This window comes from Corvus kubaryi, unplaced genomic scaffold, assembly GCF_017639235.1.
Source record: "Corvus kubaryi isolate FWS band 111438036 unplaced genomic scaffold, C.kubaryi_AGA036_p1.0 37260, whole genome shotgun sequence".
NCBI classification, from domain to species: domain Eukaryota; kingdom Metazoa; phylum Chordata; class Aves; order Passeriformes; family Corvidae; genus Corvus; species Corvus kubaryi.
Window position 1 is genome coordinate 5715793 of NW_024581077.1, and position 17184 is coordinate 5732976.

General features: G+C 41.9%; 1 protein-coding gene across 12 annotated transcripts in view; it reads left to right on the forward strand.

The window, feature by feature from the left end:
• TENM4 (teneurin transmembrane protein 4) overlaps positions 1-17184 on the forward strand; it is a 928417-nt gene that overhangs the window by 372378 nt on the left and 538855 nt on the right. For 9 of the 12 annotated variants that reach the window (XM_042024143.1, XM_042024148.1, XM_042024149.1 and 6 more), the window contains exon 2: positions 8747-8854. The exons of the other annotated variants lie outside the window; for them this stretch is intronic. The gene's annotated coding sequence lies outside the window, so the exon portion shown is untranslated. The remainder of the gene's footprint in view (positions 1-8746; positions 8855-17184) is intronic. 12 annotated transcript variants of the gene reach the window in all.

A 17184-nucleotide genomic window follows, 5' to 3' on the forward strand; every position in this document is an offset into this window, starting at 1 on the left:
CTTTCAGCCTTGAAAGACTTCACCTTTGGGTGAAATGACCAGTGAAAGCATGGAAATATATTTCCATGGTCAGCCTTCATTAGAGTCCAGCAGCTCATCTGTGCATTAAATGAAATTGAATCTGAGCTTAACATTTATAAGCAAAAAGAAATTGTTGGAGGAAAAGCTACAGGAACACCATTTATTCAGAAGTTCATGACATTCTATAGACTTTATATAAAGAAAAGGCAAAGGTGGTTGGCTGATGCATGGATTTGAGATCCATGGAGGTGGAGATGCTTGTGGAAGGTTTCTGAGGGGAGGCTCCCCATGAGCCCCGATGCTTCCACATCCTCTGTATAGAGGGAAAACTGGGAGAGCAGAAACCACTGCAAACTCATAGCATTTCCATAGTGGGTGATCTCTCATCCTGCTCAAAGTCAGTACTAACACACACAGATTGCTGCCAAAATCTCAAGAAAAGATGGTGAGATAATAGGAAAGCACAGCCTGAGGTCTGTAAGGACTGGAGACTTTCTGAAAGCTTCAACTGGGCTGTTGGGCCCACTTCAGAAGTAATGCATAGGCACATGTTTAAATGTGTGTTGGAACCCTGTGGATATCTTTAAAACCTTAAAGATGCCCCAATATCGAGAGATTTACTTTGAACTCACCATGACCATTTCTTTCTTGCCAAATCAGGACTCAGGCACTTTCTTGTATGCAAGTCTAAAGCAGCAAGGGCAAAAGCCACCATTGCACTTTCCTATTAGAAGTCAGACATTTAAGGGAGAATACTCACTAAGGAAAACCAAAATATTAAGTTACTCTAAAGTGCTTCATAGACTAGCCTTGATTTGTGTCACTCATGCATTTTCTGGTTTTGCAAATCTCAGGAAACACATGGCAATGCTTACACCCCTCCCATCCTCGGGCTGCAGGTCTAATGAGGGAGGTTTTACTTATATCCCCCACTTTTCTTGATATATGCAACCTGCCATAGTAGAAAATATAACTTTGGCTATGGCAATGCTTTATTTAGCATTTGATTATGGGAAGCATTTTTTTTTTTAATTTAGAGTATTCCCTTCTTTGCACTGGTAACCACAGGGCTTTATCACCAATCTCTTTAGACAGTCCAGGAGCTATGTATCTAAAGAGTAACAGTATTTACCTTAAGAATGTATGTCTACCTTCAACCCATGATCTCCACAGAGATTCTCTCAAGCTCATGAGATGGCTTCCAGACCATGAAATGAAGGGAGAAAATATTGCAGAGGGTTATTATTTTATTTCATTTTTTTAAATTTATATTATATATGATGCATATAACATACTATATATGGTATATTACATGTTATATATTATATTCTGAACACAGATGCAGATAGGCCATTATTCCAGCTGTTTTTGAAGGAGCACAGCTGACTAAAATTACACTGAAAACAAGAATTTTTAAAACCTAACTGTAAAAATGCCAGTTGAAACGTTTACTTTCTTTGGTTTTGAGTGAACTTGGAAAAGAAAGATGAAATAAGTAAAAAAACAATTAGAGAACCCTTTTTTTGTGCTTCATAATCAACTTATTTTTCAGATTTCTAGAAGTGAGAAACCTGACTTTCTTATATTCCAGGCAAGGACTGCTTAAATAACATCTGTGTATATTTTTCTGGGAGCTTTTGTTCTTTTTCTATTTGAATAATTTATTAATATTACTAAATATGTCAATAAAGGTTTATTGAAACTGAAATTTTCCATTTAGCTGCCCTTCAGAGGAGAACTACACAGAACAGACTGTGTCTAGCAGAGTCTCCTCTCTTCTCTTTCCCATTTCACAGAGTTCCCTGTTACAGAAAATTGAAATGAAATTTTGTTATATATAATTTCTTTCAGTGTAGGCATGTTGTAAGATACAAGCAGAAGTATGTTCTTTGCTATCTTATTCCCCAGATCTTGTTTACAAGATGGAAACAAAATAATTAGGTGATGAGTCTATTGGTAATCTTTGAAGGGAGAAAATAGAAAAGGTATAAAACCTCTCAGCAATTCTGTGGTTTGGAAAAAACCCAACAATAATCACACACAAACAACGCTAAAGATAAATTCCTTTTAAATCTTCAAAGATATCCTGAGCAGTGTTTCAGACTACAGCCAGAAATGCTGCAGACCAAATCTTCATTGGGCTCGTCTTCATAAAACTTGAGATTGAATACAATTCCCTGAGAAGCTCTGGAGACAACGGCAAAGCAATTCAACAGCAGCACATACATTTTTAGGAGCTTTTTACAGCCCTGGCCATTCTGACCTCTGCAATGGTCTTGCTGTCGTTTAGGAGAGAAGAGGTTTCTTTTTTATTTTCCCTGCCTCACATAGTTGTTTACGCAACATGCTGTTTTCCTCTGCTCCGAATCATCTTGTTCAAAAGGATTTCCTTGGCCCTGCAGAAACTGGGGGGCTGTGAAGGAAGAAAGCTTGGAAAAATCAAGTACAGACACTTTCACAGGTCAGTTAAGTGGGTACCTTCAGCTCACACAGTGCAGATGAGTCCACATAATTCTTTTGAGGACACAGAAATACTTACTGCTATTATTTCCCCTAGAGTTTTTCCAGGTCAGATTCCAGCCAATGCCAGAGTCTCCAAGAAAAACTTCGCGCATGGATAATGGAAGAGTTTCCTGTTCTCAACACTTTGTGATCTAATAGAGAAAAATGGCACAGGGCTGAAATGACCTGGCAGAGGCTCTACTGGACATCAGTGGCAGAGCATGAAATAAATCCTGCACCTCGAGGCACAGGCTGCTCAGCACTTTTCCTGATGCCTCTGGTGATGGTCACTGCAAGGGGATGATAATGTTCATTGGACTAGCCCAGCTCTTCCTAAAACTTCCAGCTGCGCATTGTGGCCTGAGACTTGCCATAACCACTCTGCCTTCCTTGACTTATCTTCACCACTTAAGGATAAACATCTAACAGTAGGTGCAAACGCCTGGAGCCAGGAACCTGTTGTTTTGTGTGGTTAGACTTTAAAGTAGCCTGCATACTTTGGGGTACGATAGCTGAGGCTTTGAGAGATGCCTGTGGCAATTAGTCATCCAGATGCCATTGAAAGTCAATGAGAACTGGGTGAAATCCTGAGAATGGGTGAGCAGCCAAATGCTACCATATGGTCATAAGCTTTTCCTCAGTCTAGCACAGTGATCGGTATAAAATGGCTGGGAAGTGAGGCTTCAGACTGTGAATAGCAATTGAGATAAGCATAATAAGTACAAAAGCAAGAGCCTTGCTGCCTTGCTCTAACTGACGTGTAGCAGACACTATGACATTAGAAGGCTAATTCACTCCTGAAAGTTGTGAGTTAACCCATACACTGGAGCACAGGAATTTCCTGCATTATTTTTTCCTTGTTTTTGTGGCAGTAAAAAAAAAAAAAAAAAAAAAAAGACCAAGGTGGCCATATAAGAACACGGATTGTGCTTCATCTTCTTTTTTCTTGGGATCAATAACCAAATCAAAGCAGAACTATTAGTTTCTCTCCTTTTGTGCTTGGAGGCAAAATTTGCCTTCCATTCAGATGATCCTAGCATTAATTCTATTATACATGCAAAAGCACTGAAAATGAAACCATATGAAATGTTCAAGGCCAGGTTGGATGGCACAGTCTGATCTAGTGGGTGGCATTTGTGCCAACAGCAGGGGGGTTCGAACTGGATGATCTTTAAGCTACCTTCCAACCCAAGCCTTTTTATGATTCTATAGGGAAAAAAAAGGTAACTTGCGCGATTTCCATGTGTATAGAACATAATTCTTCCTGCTCTGTTTATTCAGAGAGCACTTCAGAAAAACCCAGATGGGTTTAAGATGAAGAGGGACTACAGGAGATCTTCTCCTTGCACATACTTCCCACAGCAGGGGAGGGATGCTTCAGCGCTCCATAAACACCTTGGTTTTGTCTTGCACTGTTCCTGTGAGGAGTCACATCATGCCTTGTAAAAGCAATACCACTGGAATTGTGTTGTGCAAGAACAAGAGAAAACAGAAACACAACCCCAAGCTTTAACTGCACGTGTCTGACAGCAGCTTATTAAACCCAGAGCAGCCATCAGAAAAGTGAGAGCAAGCACAGGGATGAAAAAAAGGTTGTTTCTCACAGCATGAAGAAAAAATGTTTTCTACTAAGTGAAAGAAAACAAGGCAGGAAAAACAATTCCTGGGTTGGGGAAGGTTCTTTTTTATGCAGCTCTAGTTTGGGATGTCAGTTGTTAATGTGGTCTCTACAATTTAAATCTCCATCACGATCATCAGCCCAAACATTTGCACATGCTAATTTGTTCAACTGAGGTCCCTTGATCTGTCATATTCCTTGTTTTCTCTTGGCTCATTCTTTGGGACAGCTTGCCTCCTTTTGGATTTGTTATTAAAAGATAATATTGACTTAGTTTCCTTTACACTGAGCAACAACCTTTTCTCCTAAAGCCTGCCTTGACTTGTGGCTGAGTGCGTGTGTGTATGTCTGTATGTGAGACAAGCTGCTCTCAAAGACTCATTTCCTGCTGCTCTTAATGACAGGAATAATTAACATCATCTTCCCCGGACTACTCAAAGTCCTGTGTCCCACTGGCACGTCCTGTCTGCCAAGATTTCAGCCTAGACTGGAGCGTCTGCATGAGCTTTAGGGCCTCAATTTCCTTGTATTTCGTCTTCTTCATACCAGGTTCTGCTGGATGCCAGTGAGGGTAACAGGACCCTCAGTGCTAAACCTCATTGCACCACACACCCTCAGCAGGGCAAACACCATGAATCCCCATGAATCCAGCAAGCCTCTGCCTGCAAGGGTCTGCCTCTGTATCCACCTGTTCCCAGAAACCACAGGTCTGGGGAATGGTACGCCTACCTCTCCTTGATTGCACTCAGCTCTCATGCTGAAAAATCTCTCCCTGGCTGCCAGAATTGCTGCTGGCTGCTCACTGCCCTTCACAGATCCAATGCTGAGTGCTGCTGCTCTGAACTGTACAAGGCAGCTGTACAAGGGTAGCACCCCAAGAACTGAGCAGCAGGAACCTTTCTCTGTCCTTCTCCCATCATCTGCATACCCACCGCTGGGCAGTCAGGGAAGGTCATGCCTTAGCTGAGGAGCAGCAGTCTGCTGCTGCTGCCTGTGCTGAGCTCCCACCCTCCCAGACCTTGAAGGCTGTAAATCTGAAGACTGATGAGTAATGACTATTCTGAGGGGTTTTTTTTCCATTTCTACCCTTCTGCTGGTGCACTTAGCACTCGTGTGCTCTCTCTCTCACTGAGATTTCTTTGCATTGTGGTGGAAAGCATTGTAGAGGAAAGATTCAGGATTGCCTCTCCCTCTGGAACTGTGATGATGGATGGCAAGCTTTCCCTCTTTATAAAATACAGGCATACACAGCATACTCTTCTCTACTATTCCTTGTTGTTGCTGCCTCATGCTTGGTAACGGGACCGGCAGGACCCAGAGAGGGGCAGATAGGGATGTTGGGAGCTTGAGGTATGATAACAAGATTCCTATTTACCTTTATTTTAAATTTCTCCACTTGCTTTACCAATGACTTTAGATAATATAATCTTTGTTGTGAATTTCCGTGATCTGTTGTCATGTTTAACACTTTTTAAAATTTCATTTCAGCTACTTGGAGCCAAGTTAATTTCAATTCTATTTCTTATTGCCTGTTGCTTACATATGGGAAAATGAAGTAAAATTCTCATCTAGACAATACTATGTGGAACTCTTTTTCTTTCATGTAGGTATGAGGAGGTGGGAATTTTTTCTATTTTTTATTTTCCTGTAATCTTCTTCTGGGACACTGAGGAAAGAACTTAGTTATTTTAGAGAGTAGTCTCAGCCTCCATATAACCACGCAGAGGACTTCAGTTGTCTGATAGGCTCAACCCTCCCTTCACACTCTCCCTCCTTCTGGGGAAACCAGTTGTGTTGTTCATTGACTTAAAAGACAATTCAAAGGAATTGCACAACTTATTTACTTAACAAAGCAATGCAATGAAGTTCACGCTCCCTTCTCCTCTAGAGCACAAACCCTGAAATTAAGTTGATTGGTCTATGTAGGAGTGAATTTCATTAAGTAAAACAGCACAGAAATACTTAATAAAAATCAGACCTAGCCACTTCATCTAAAACCCACAAATTCATATAGACAGCTCAGAGACGTCATATTTACATCTTTTTCTGGGATACTGCAATATGTGTCCCAGTTTGTAGAGATCATCCCCATTCTTCAGCTCTTTTTCCCCCTAATCCCAGACTCCGACAGAAAACCAGCCCACAAAACAACAGTACAATCGCTGTGCTTCATTGGATGCAGAAAATAAATAGCATTTCTCCTGCACCCATTACTTATCCTTGCTGTGTGTTTTTAGCCTATCTCCTATAAAAAGAAGGAGCTAATTTATAATCATGTTGTTTGTCAGAAGTGTTTGTTCACATCTGTCTGTCGGCAAGTTTTATAAATCAATTAGCCCCAGACAGACACACTCTGTAGCTTTCTGTGTTCTCACAGATGTCACTCTCCCATCAGCAGAAATAACAGTAGCCTTCGCTGGCTCCTAATTTGGGTGCACAGGAGAAACAATTAAGTATGTCTTCTGCACATGTGTATCAGAAGTGTTCCAGTTCCCTGGCAACCAACCAAAAAACTGTGCTGGAAAGCCAAACACCTGAGTACAATACTGTGGCCATTTGCATACATGTGCATATGTAAGCCTGTAAAGATATATGTGGAGTTATTTTAGTATTAAAGAGTAAGGACTTGGGGATTTTATTAAAATAACTGAGTTAGTTTATTACCATTTCTGCAAATGTGAACTTAGGAGTAAGGTGGAGAAAAATAAAGCTGTGTCTGAGATGGGGAGGGATTTTGGGAAGCCACAGTGGTATGCTACAGTCAAGGGGATTTATGGGAAGCATTGAAGAGGCAGGTAAAGTTTACAAGCACTGCACAGGAGATAATTGCACTCAGCTGGTGCTTTACCAGCCTACTAACTCCTCTAGTTTGCTTGAAGATTCGTAGCAATATATTCTGTTATTGCTCAGTACATATTGTCTCAAATCCACAGAGAAAAAAAAAACAGTCATAGAATATCCTGGAAGGGACCCACAAGGATCATTGAGTCCAGCTCTTGGCCCTGCACAGGACAGCCCCAAGAAGCACCTTGTGCTTGAAAGCATTGTCCAAATGCTTCTTGAACTCTTGAACACCAGGCTTGGTGTTGTGACCACTTCGCTGGGGAGCTTGTTCCAGTGCCCAGCTGCTCTCTGGGAGAAGAAGCTTTTCCTAACATCTAACTTAAACTTGCCCCAACACACCTTCATGAGGATTGATCTCTCTTTGGTTGCAAAGCACTTGCAATATATTAAGAGATTAGGCTGGTCAGTCCTTCAGCTTCATCTTCTGCTGGACACAATAGAACAGCAACGAACAATGTACTGACAGAGATCTCCATCCATGCTGAGCATACAGGGAGGATGATTGGATCAAACCAGTTTTTTTTGAATGTGAACAAGTGTGTGATTTGAGAGAATGGCAAAGAGTGGGATGTGTGATGAAGAGGAGGATGGAGAGAAGGTGAGATAGAACTGAGAGGAGGTACAAAGAGGTGTGGCAGAGAGGGAGGAAGAGGGACATGGGGACGTGAAGAGAGGAGAGGCTGGACACCAGTAGGTGTGCACCTTCATCTTCTGCAACTCTTGCACTCAGACAAGGTTAAAGAAGAGGAAACAATGTGGGGTGAGTACAGGAAGAGATCTCCAGACCAGGCAATACAACCAGGCTGTGAGCCTTGGGCAACTACAGCACATTGTGTGATCAAACAAAACAGATGTAGTGGACATTGCTATGCACTCTTTTCTCTGGTTCTGTAAACCTTCTATTTCCTCACCTTCACTTTACTTTCTTTCCTATAGAACAGAGGAGGGGTTAATCTCTAATACCTTCCAGTAATAAAACTGTTTTAATTAGCATTAGTTTGGAATGACAAGACTACAAGTAATTAAGTTACACTGGGATCTAGTTGGAATGAAATTGATACCAGGGGATAGCATAAACATAAATCAGCATTTAAATAAACTGAAATAAGATTGCTGTAATTAGAAGAAAAATCCATTGGCGCTAAGTCATAAAAGTAACAGATACAGATTTAATAAACATAGCGAAGGAGAGCAAGAGAGCCTGGAAAAACGTAAATTGTTCCTTCCCACATACGCACTGTCAAAAAAAAAGGAAAGAAGATGAGAGATCACTCTTTGGTTAGTATTAAGGAAATACAATTACATTGGCATGGGAGAGAAGTTAGAGAAGATTATGAGTGCCTGTACAGAATGCCATTAACATTAACCTGATGCATTGCAAGTGAGTTCTAGTTATAAAAGTAATTACTGGCTACCAAACCCATCTGGAATCTGCAATCAAAGGACAAAGAGAGAGGAATGAGTCGAGGAGAAAGTGATTACTTCTCCAAAGTTAAGACTGGCATGTGCAGTCAGGAGCCAGCAGCAGGCTGATGCATTTTTTTCATGCCACAGAAAGAGCAAGCCAGCATATGCCTACCAACTTCTCCTGCGTTTTTAGGCTGCTTACCACCATAGGACATGACTTTTTTGTATGATTAAAAGTGATTCATTAGCCTCTTGAATTAAGGGAATAATGTATCTCCTTTAAATGTTATGGCAATTAAGATATACTAGATGAAATGCCCTATTTTTTTTAATTTTTTTTTTTTTTTTTGCAAGACAATAATCTCCTTTCAGGCAAGATAAAGGATTTGGAGGAATTGATGCAGGAAGGAAGATTAAAAGAACTCTGTGTGAAGTGATTCCAGTTCTGTTGGGGCCTCTCGGGTAAGAAAACCCTGAGCTGGGAGCAATTCACCAAGGGCACTCGGGCAGATCACAGGGACAGTCGCAACATAGTAAACTTTGCTTTATGCTCTGGGTCTTCAGCTCTTCTACAGACAGGTCTTACCTCGGATGGCGGGGTCACCTAAGATGAAGTTGTAAAGGCCAGTGGGGATCAATGCAGACAGGGAATAGAAGCACAACATTATTTATGCACTATGCAACAGAAAGTGTCAGGCAAGCTTTATAGACAGAGCAAAAGATGTGGCTGTGTTTAGAGCTGTGCTGACTAATGTGAAAGTTTTCTCAAGGCTGAACTTTCTCTCTGGGGTATTTTTCATCTGTGCAGGCTTGCTTAGGCCTGCACACATGGAAACTCAACCCAACCCACCCATTTCAGAATTGCTGGTCATATCTGGTGGATATGAAAACAGGTTGAGAGAGTTAGGGTTGTTCAGCCTGAAGAAGAGAAGGCTCCAGGAAGACCTGGATTATCATCCACTACCTAAAGGGGCTGTGAGAGTGCTGGAGAGGGACTTCTGAACAAGGGCGTGAAGTGACAGCACAGAGGGGAAAGGATTCAAACTGACAGAGGGCAGGATGACATTTGATATTAGGAAAAAATTCTTTCCTGTGGGGGTGGTGAGACACTGGCACAGGTTGCCCAAAGAAGTTGTGGCTGCCCCATCCCTGGAAGAGTTCAAGGCTGGGAAGGTGTACCTCCCCATGGGCAAGGAGGCTGGAATTATATAGTGTCTAAGACCCCTTCCGACCAAAATATTCCATGATTCTATGCTGTAGGAAATCCATGTGCTATAGGACTGAAGTATTAGGGAGCCTTGAGATCTACCACACCAGTGCTGATGTATAGATTTGTCAAGTAAGTCTAATATCTATGGTATGCGTTAGACTTACTGTTAACATGTGGGTTGTCCAAAGTATATAAGGAATGGTAGGGACATCCCAGCTGAGTTACGCACCTTGTGCATCCAGCAGTGTCAACCTGCACTTGTGCAGGAGACATTCAGTTGGGATTTCCAAATATTTTATAGTCACAGAACAGCTTGACTAGAAAGGGATCTGTGGAGGTGTTTTTCCCCCAAATTTTTTTCTAATTAGACCTTTTTTTCCAGTCAAAAGTGTGGATATTTTGAGTCCCAAATATACATCTTTGAATTACATGTCTTAAAAAAAGATTGGTTGGAAAGAAAAGGCATCTGTCTCTAAATTGTAGAGATTAAGATGAAGAGATTTATTTAAATGGATGTAAAAGCGTGAGTGCATGCTCTTATTCTGGGTCAATACTAGCTTTATTTATTTATTGTATTTGAAACAGTATCATGTCAAAGAAGCAGGTGCAATTTCTGACCCAATCTAAGAATCTGAAGCAAAGTTTGTGTTGCTTAAGTAACATGGTACATGTCTGTTAAGCAGCATGGCTCAATGATGGTAAGATGGAGTGACAAAGACAGAAATCTGATTCTTAAAACTGAGGACAGAGAAGACAAAAATTGTAGAAAAGAGTAAATATGGTCTTTGGGAGTGGCACACAGACATTGGCTTACTCACATGTAAAAAATTGTGAAATTAGTGGATTTTTATAAAAAGTGAACACTGCTCATCCTATTGTAGTTACTGGGAGTTCTGCCATTAACTTAATGGGACTGAAGTTCCAGTTCCTGTATTTAATCGTTGGAAATATATTTTTATTGAGTAGTAACAGAGCACTATTACACCACGTATTAGATGTTACTTGCACACATCAAAGCTCTTCCTTCCGCAGTGATCCCATTACTTAGCCTAGGATAATTAACATTAATAACAGTGCTGTCATTTGCAGGGAAAGAATCAGGATCAACCAAAAGAATTACCAGAATAACTTTTTGACATAAGTCAAGCAGGCACTATTTGACCTTACTTGACCTCTCATTCACCTCAGACTAAATGAGTGCTTTTAATACACACCTGCCAGTTTAATATCAGAGCATTAGGCCTAAATTGCTCTCTGGAGGTCAGTAGATTTTTCTAGATACCCCTGGATAGATGGGTACAAAGGACTAGTTTGATGAGGGTCTTCTACTTGTTTTTAAAATGACAACCCATGGAGCCATCAGCTGGAACATGTTAAGTAGGATGGGGAACTGACTGATCATACCCTGGTTATGATGACTGTCATCTCGCACCTGCACAAGCCTGTCTGGAACCTGTTTTACAGACAGTGCTGGTTGTAAATGTATCGTGTACCCTCTGTAGTGTCTTCAACCTATGGGTGAAACTCAGCACCTGTCTTGACAGCATCCTGCCTCGTTACATGAGAAATCCGGGGACAGAGTAAGAAATTCTCCTACCAAATGACAATACAGGGAGAACTTATTTAGGTCAGCTGTAACTGCCAAGTCTAACAGGACAGCTAAATGAATATTGTACTTTCACCTGGACTACAGCATATGTGTCCGGAGTCCTCAGCACATGAAGGACATGGAACTCTTAGAGCAGGTTCAGAGGAGGCCACAAAGATAATCAGAGGGTTGGAGCAACTCTTCTACAAAGACAGACTGAGAGAATTGGGGCAGTGCAGCCTGTAAAACAGAAGGCTCCAGGGACACCTTAGAGAGTTTTCCAGTGTCTAAAGGTGCTACATGACAGCTGGAAAGGGACTTTTGACAAGGGCATGTAGGGATAGGACAAAGGAGAATGGCTTTAACCATAAAGAGAGCAGGTTTAGATTAGGGATTAGGAAGAAATTATTTACTGTGTGGGTGGTGAGATACCGGTGCAGAGAAGCTGCGGATGCCCCATCCCTGGAAGTGTTCAAGGCCAGGCTGGATGGGGTTCTAAGCAACCTGATCTAATAGGTTGTATCCCTGCCTCTGGTTGGGGGGGTTGAAACTAGATGATCTTTAATGTTGCTACCAACCCAAACCATTGCTTATTTATGACATGAAAAAATGTCCATCAGAAGGAGCAAAAATGACATAGGACAGGTCCTTGATTTCTTGTTTCACCTTCTGTTCCTTACTCATCCCATGTGAACTAAGGCATTAATTCCTGTGTATTCCTCATAGACATCCCTGTTCTTATATAAATCCTTTGTTAAACCAACCATTGTTTTCTTGGGGGTTTTCAGAGAATCATGTCTTGCAATGATAAAGTTGCAAAATTAATGGAGTCATTTTTGCTGTGTTTTTCTAGAACTGAAAAAAATCACATGAAAGTTTTCTGCTAGGCTACTCCTCCACAAGAGCATCAGACAGATATTAGCTGCAGCACTGTCATCTTGTCTGGACAGAGCTTCTATCTTCCTCCTTGTGTCAGGAGTTAGTAGCACAATTTTATCACTCTTTAGAAGAAGAAATTGAAGGGAAGAGGCAAGAAGCCAGATTTCATAGCAGAAGCCCCTAGAAAGCTGGAGACCCAGTTACTTGCTGATGCTGCTTTTTTCACAGTTATCAACTCGCCATTCACCATGTGTCTCTTGCTGTTCATTTTTTAAAAAATTCATCTTTAGTCTATCAAAAATATAGAACAAAGCTACCTTCTGAAATCACTTACATTGACAAAGTGTCAGCTATCCTGAAATAGTGTTTTCATCCCCTACTGTGCCAAACAACGGAGTATGTCTAAATACACTGGCAGATCCTGAAGTACACCCTGATGGATAGCAAGGACTTGTTGCATGGAAAAAAAAATTTTTTGCTAAAATTGAGACGTGCTCATATGAGAGTGCCCTGCCTTACAATAAATCTAGAAGTTATCATCAAATCATAACTTTTCAACAATACTAAAATTAGGTAAGTGATCTTGTTTGTCACTGTAGCACAGACTATAATTCTAGGCAACATGAAATATGCGTCAAAACCTGCCTATGGTTTATCTTGACAGATACATAAAATATTGCAAAGGAAGGTGATCATTAGGCTTCAGGTTCAGATGAAGTTTCTGGGCAAATTTTGGGTTTAGGCCTAAAATGAGTACAATGAAGGAATCTAGTCTGAAGGACAGAGAGGATAAAAATCTTCACAGAAGGAATAACACCAACAAGAAACATAGTAGAGTCAGTTGGCAGTTGGGTAAAACTGGAGAAGAGTAGATGGGATTTGTTATGTTAGATAAAAACAACACGTTCGTGCTTTTTCAGAACGTCCAACTTGCTTTCTTCTTACTCGAGCTTCTTCAGTGAGATGGGCACACCTTCCTCATTCCCCATTCTCCATTCTCAGCCTGAGGAATGAATACCCCATCCAAGTCTAGTGAAATAAAAAATGGTGTCTCATTGCATTGCATCCAGTGTCTTCAGATAACTCTGTATGTGTTGTGGAATGAGCAAGAGGACCTCCAAGTATCCCTTGTGTCTCACACGTATGTTGTGAATAAAAGCATTGCAAAAAATATGCAGTTGTTGATGTCAACAAGGTGATGTGGTGATTTCTGAGTGGGATGTTTTTCTTAATGCTGTCTGTTCCACAGGGTTTTGCCACTGCTGCATGATCTTGCTGAAGTCACTTCACTCCAGCATGAACCAGCTGATCAATATTTAATATGGTGCTAACCGTACTTAAAACCTTCTTAAGGTCCCTGACATTCATGGAAGACAAGTGCAATAGGCAGGCTGGGTATTACTCAGCTGTGGTATTATGGTTTCTTATCTCAGGATGATGTATGCATAAACTATGTTACTGCTCCTGGTTGCCTTCATTGCCTCTTGTAAATGTGATTGGCACTGGGGTCCAGCCCCTGGAATCTTCCTGGGGGTGGCAGAGTTTTATCTGTTGTCATAGAGTTTTGCCGGAGGATTACCATGGCTTTTGGAGAAATCCATGACAAGGAAACACCGTTCTCTCTCCTTCTTTCTGTCTTGCCAAATGCATGAGTTTAACCACAGAGAACAATTTTTTCTTGCATCCTGCAGATGTGTGTGTCTCAATCTGCATAGGTGTCTTAAGATGCGAACACAAGGGGGGAGAGTGGGGGAGGATGGCTACGAACATCCAGAGAGATTAGACACAAACAAGGTCAAATGTTGGCAATAAAAATGATAATTCACTTTTATTGACCATCAAAGAAAAGAGCAAGGAATAACACAGAAAAATAGGAAAAAAAGTAAAGAATTACAGAAAGCAAGGAAGGTAATCACCACCAAGAATCTGTCCCGCGAAGATCGCTCCCCTTCCCTCTCGGAGAGGGGTGAGCGCTGTCGGGACCTGCCGCGCACTCCTGCTTATATAGCGGCTGAGCGGTGCTTTACGGCAGTGACTCGGCAGTTTCACGCCGGCCTAGGTACCATGGCAACCGCAACGGTCGCCACGTGGGCACCGGGGCGTCGGTGTCCGCGAGCGTTCCGTGGCACGCGCAGCTCCGCGCTGAGGGTCGTTCACCTGCGATGGCGGCCGGGCGGCAGAGGTTCGCCGCCCTCATACGGACCATCGTGGCCCATCCTCCATGGACCGTCATGGCCCATTATCGGTACACATCTTACCAAAGGAGCCAGGCAATGGTGAAACAAGTCACTCTTCAACAGTTCTTTACAGTGTGAGAAGTCCATGCCTCAGTAAGAAAATGGCCAAGCAAGTGCCAACAGCCTGCGCGCAGGAAAACAGGTTCGGTCTCTGTTGTAGAGATAGTACGTGCCAGGGAGAGAGGGAAAAGGGGACTTAGCACCTTTTGGGAAATCAGATTAAGATTGGATTGAAATACTGAGCTGTTCAAGGAACAGTCTGATTTGGGGGGGGGGGGGGGCGGGCGGGAGAAGAGATTCTGGGAGGGATGGAGGGCAGGAATGAGTGAGAATTAAGAAATGATGTGTCAGAAAAGCCATTCCAGTCAAGTCGCAGAGTTCCTTTGCCGGGTTGGAAAAATATGAAACCTAGCCTTGCTCTGTTCTTGTGAATCTCTGGCTGTGGAGGCTCTGGTGGAGGATGAAGTGTTGTGCAATGCCGGCTCAGAGTTGAATCAGTTTCTTCAGTGGACTTTTATGTCCAGTAATATGAAATTGAAAGATTATTTCTTTCAGATTTTGCTTTTCTGGCCCCTTCTCTCAGAATTACTTACAAAACCTAGCACTGCCTCCATGTCCCTTAGCAGGTCCCACCATCAGGTGGATCTGGCTCTGTGCCCAGCTCTCAAGAAGTAAATCTCCCCAGTCAGACCTGCTGACGAGCTCTTGGTTTCTTTTTTCCATGTTGTTGTTTGCTTGTTGATCCGTTCCGTGGGACAGAGCACAATTAAATGAAGAAAAATGAAAACACACTGCTATGCCAGACAGTTTTGCTGCTGTCTTGCTGATTATGAAAGATGAGTGTGTTTCTGGGCAATAAGACAAGAATGGATAATGCTGTGTCCTTGATGTACTCTACCTCAGGCAGCATCTTTGGAGCTCTGGTCCTTCCTCAGGACTTGAGTGCCAGCACTGATGTAAACAGAAGCTGCCCTTGTCCCTGGGCTTGTTTCTTGTAAAGCTTTCACCACCTAAACTGCATGATTGTTTGGTATTCCTGGACAAGCATGATTTTGAGGTATACATTTTTGTACAGATAGGATAAGGAATAATGGCTTAAAACAGAAAGAAGGTAGGTTCAGATTAGATATTAGGAAGAAATTCTTCTCTATGAGGGTGGTGAGGCACTGGCACAGGTTCCCCATGGAAGTTGTGACTGCCCCGCCCCTGGAAGTTTTCAAGGTCAGGTTGAATGGGAACCTGAGCAACCTGGTCTAGTGGAAAGTGTTCTTGGCAAGAGGGTTGGAATGGAATGATCTTTAAGATCCCTTCCAATACCAACCATTCTGTGGTTCTATGATATCTTTGTATAGGATGTAAATGTAGTCTGTGCTGAAAAAGCCTGCGGTTACTTTGTACACAAACTTTCCCATCTTAAACCCGCCCATTTTCTTTTACTGAGCCTGAAGTTTGTTATTCCTTCAGCAAACACACAAGCTCTTACATAACATCTGAGTGCTATTATTATCCATTACTGTTTGCACATTTGCTTAAAATTTATTCCCACACCTTTCATTCTTCAAGGTCTCTGTTTTCCCACCATGTAAATTCAGAGGCTTTACTGCCTCTTTATTTCCCAAACGCTGCCACTAGTACACCTTGTGAGATCACTTCATTCAGCAGTTGTTTTTCTCTGGAAGTTCATTCTTCTGGCTCCCTGTTCTTTCATAGCTACATTACCTCCTTAATTTTCCATTCTGAGCCCATCACCCATGTACCACGTACCCAGGTTCTGACCTCCTGCTTGCCTGGAGTTCTGTTCCCTGCTGCCCTGAAACCAATATCACTTACTTTTCATCTTGTTTTTGACCCCCATCTTCTTCTGGATGGTTCATTAAGGATAATGACCACAAGACAATAAATATCTAGTGTAGTTATTCCTGACTGAATGATGTCCTCCTGACATCATTCAAGACAGAGGACTCCTATGGTGAAGCAAGGTTCTGGCAGATCTGCCCTTCCAGAAATATTTTATGCAATGCTTAGCACCTTATTATTACAGGGGAGACTTTTTACAGACCAGACTGGAAAGACTCTTTGGACATGATGTTATCTCACGGGGATTGAATGTGACTGGTGGACTGTGTGCAACATGCAAAGATCTTGGATGTAGAGTACTATCAGATTTAGAACTAGGTTTGCTGGATACTGTGGTAGGATCTCCAGTTTGTTATTGGGAGATCAAGTCCTTTACATCCTTGAAATACATGAATTCCTTTGCTGCAATGGTTAAAAAACATAAGGTGTCTGGATAGGGTTATTGCTTCTACCAGTTTTCGAATACCTGTACTGTTTTATTAATTTTAAGATAACACTTGGAAGCTGACATTTCCTTCTAGAAGCCTAAGTTCTTTAACCCTGAAAATTATTTAACTCCGAACTCATTTCCTGTGTTCTCAGAGATAGAGAACTGAGAATGCTCATATTATATCAAAGGGAGCCCATGTTATGCTGGTACTAAAACTGGAATAGGACCTTGGATACTTGTCCTAGAACACTGTCTCAATCCAGAATGTCATTCCTGTCCTTGTAACCCAGAAAAGCCCAGCTCCAACAGCAAACTTCATCCTGCATATGATCTTTAGCCCAAGGAGTCATTTCAGCCAGATGTTTCTCATGCTTTTGCTGTTGATCTCTGTGCTGGTTTGGGGTCTCAGCAGATTAAGAGCCCATCCTTGTCGTCTTCCTGGAGTGTTCACCTGAAATTTTCATGGAGGCAGATTGTTTACTGAGAATGAGAATAGAGTGCTCATTTTCCTCCTTTCTTGAGATGGTAATTTTTGACTAATTTTGCTTTGCAGTCTTGGTGTTTCATTGTAGCCTATGACCTGAGAGGTTT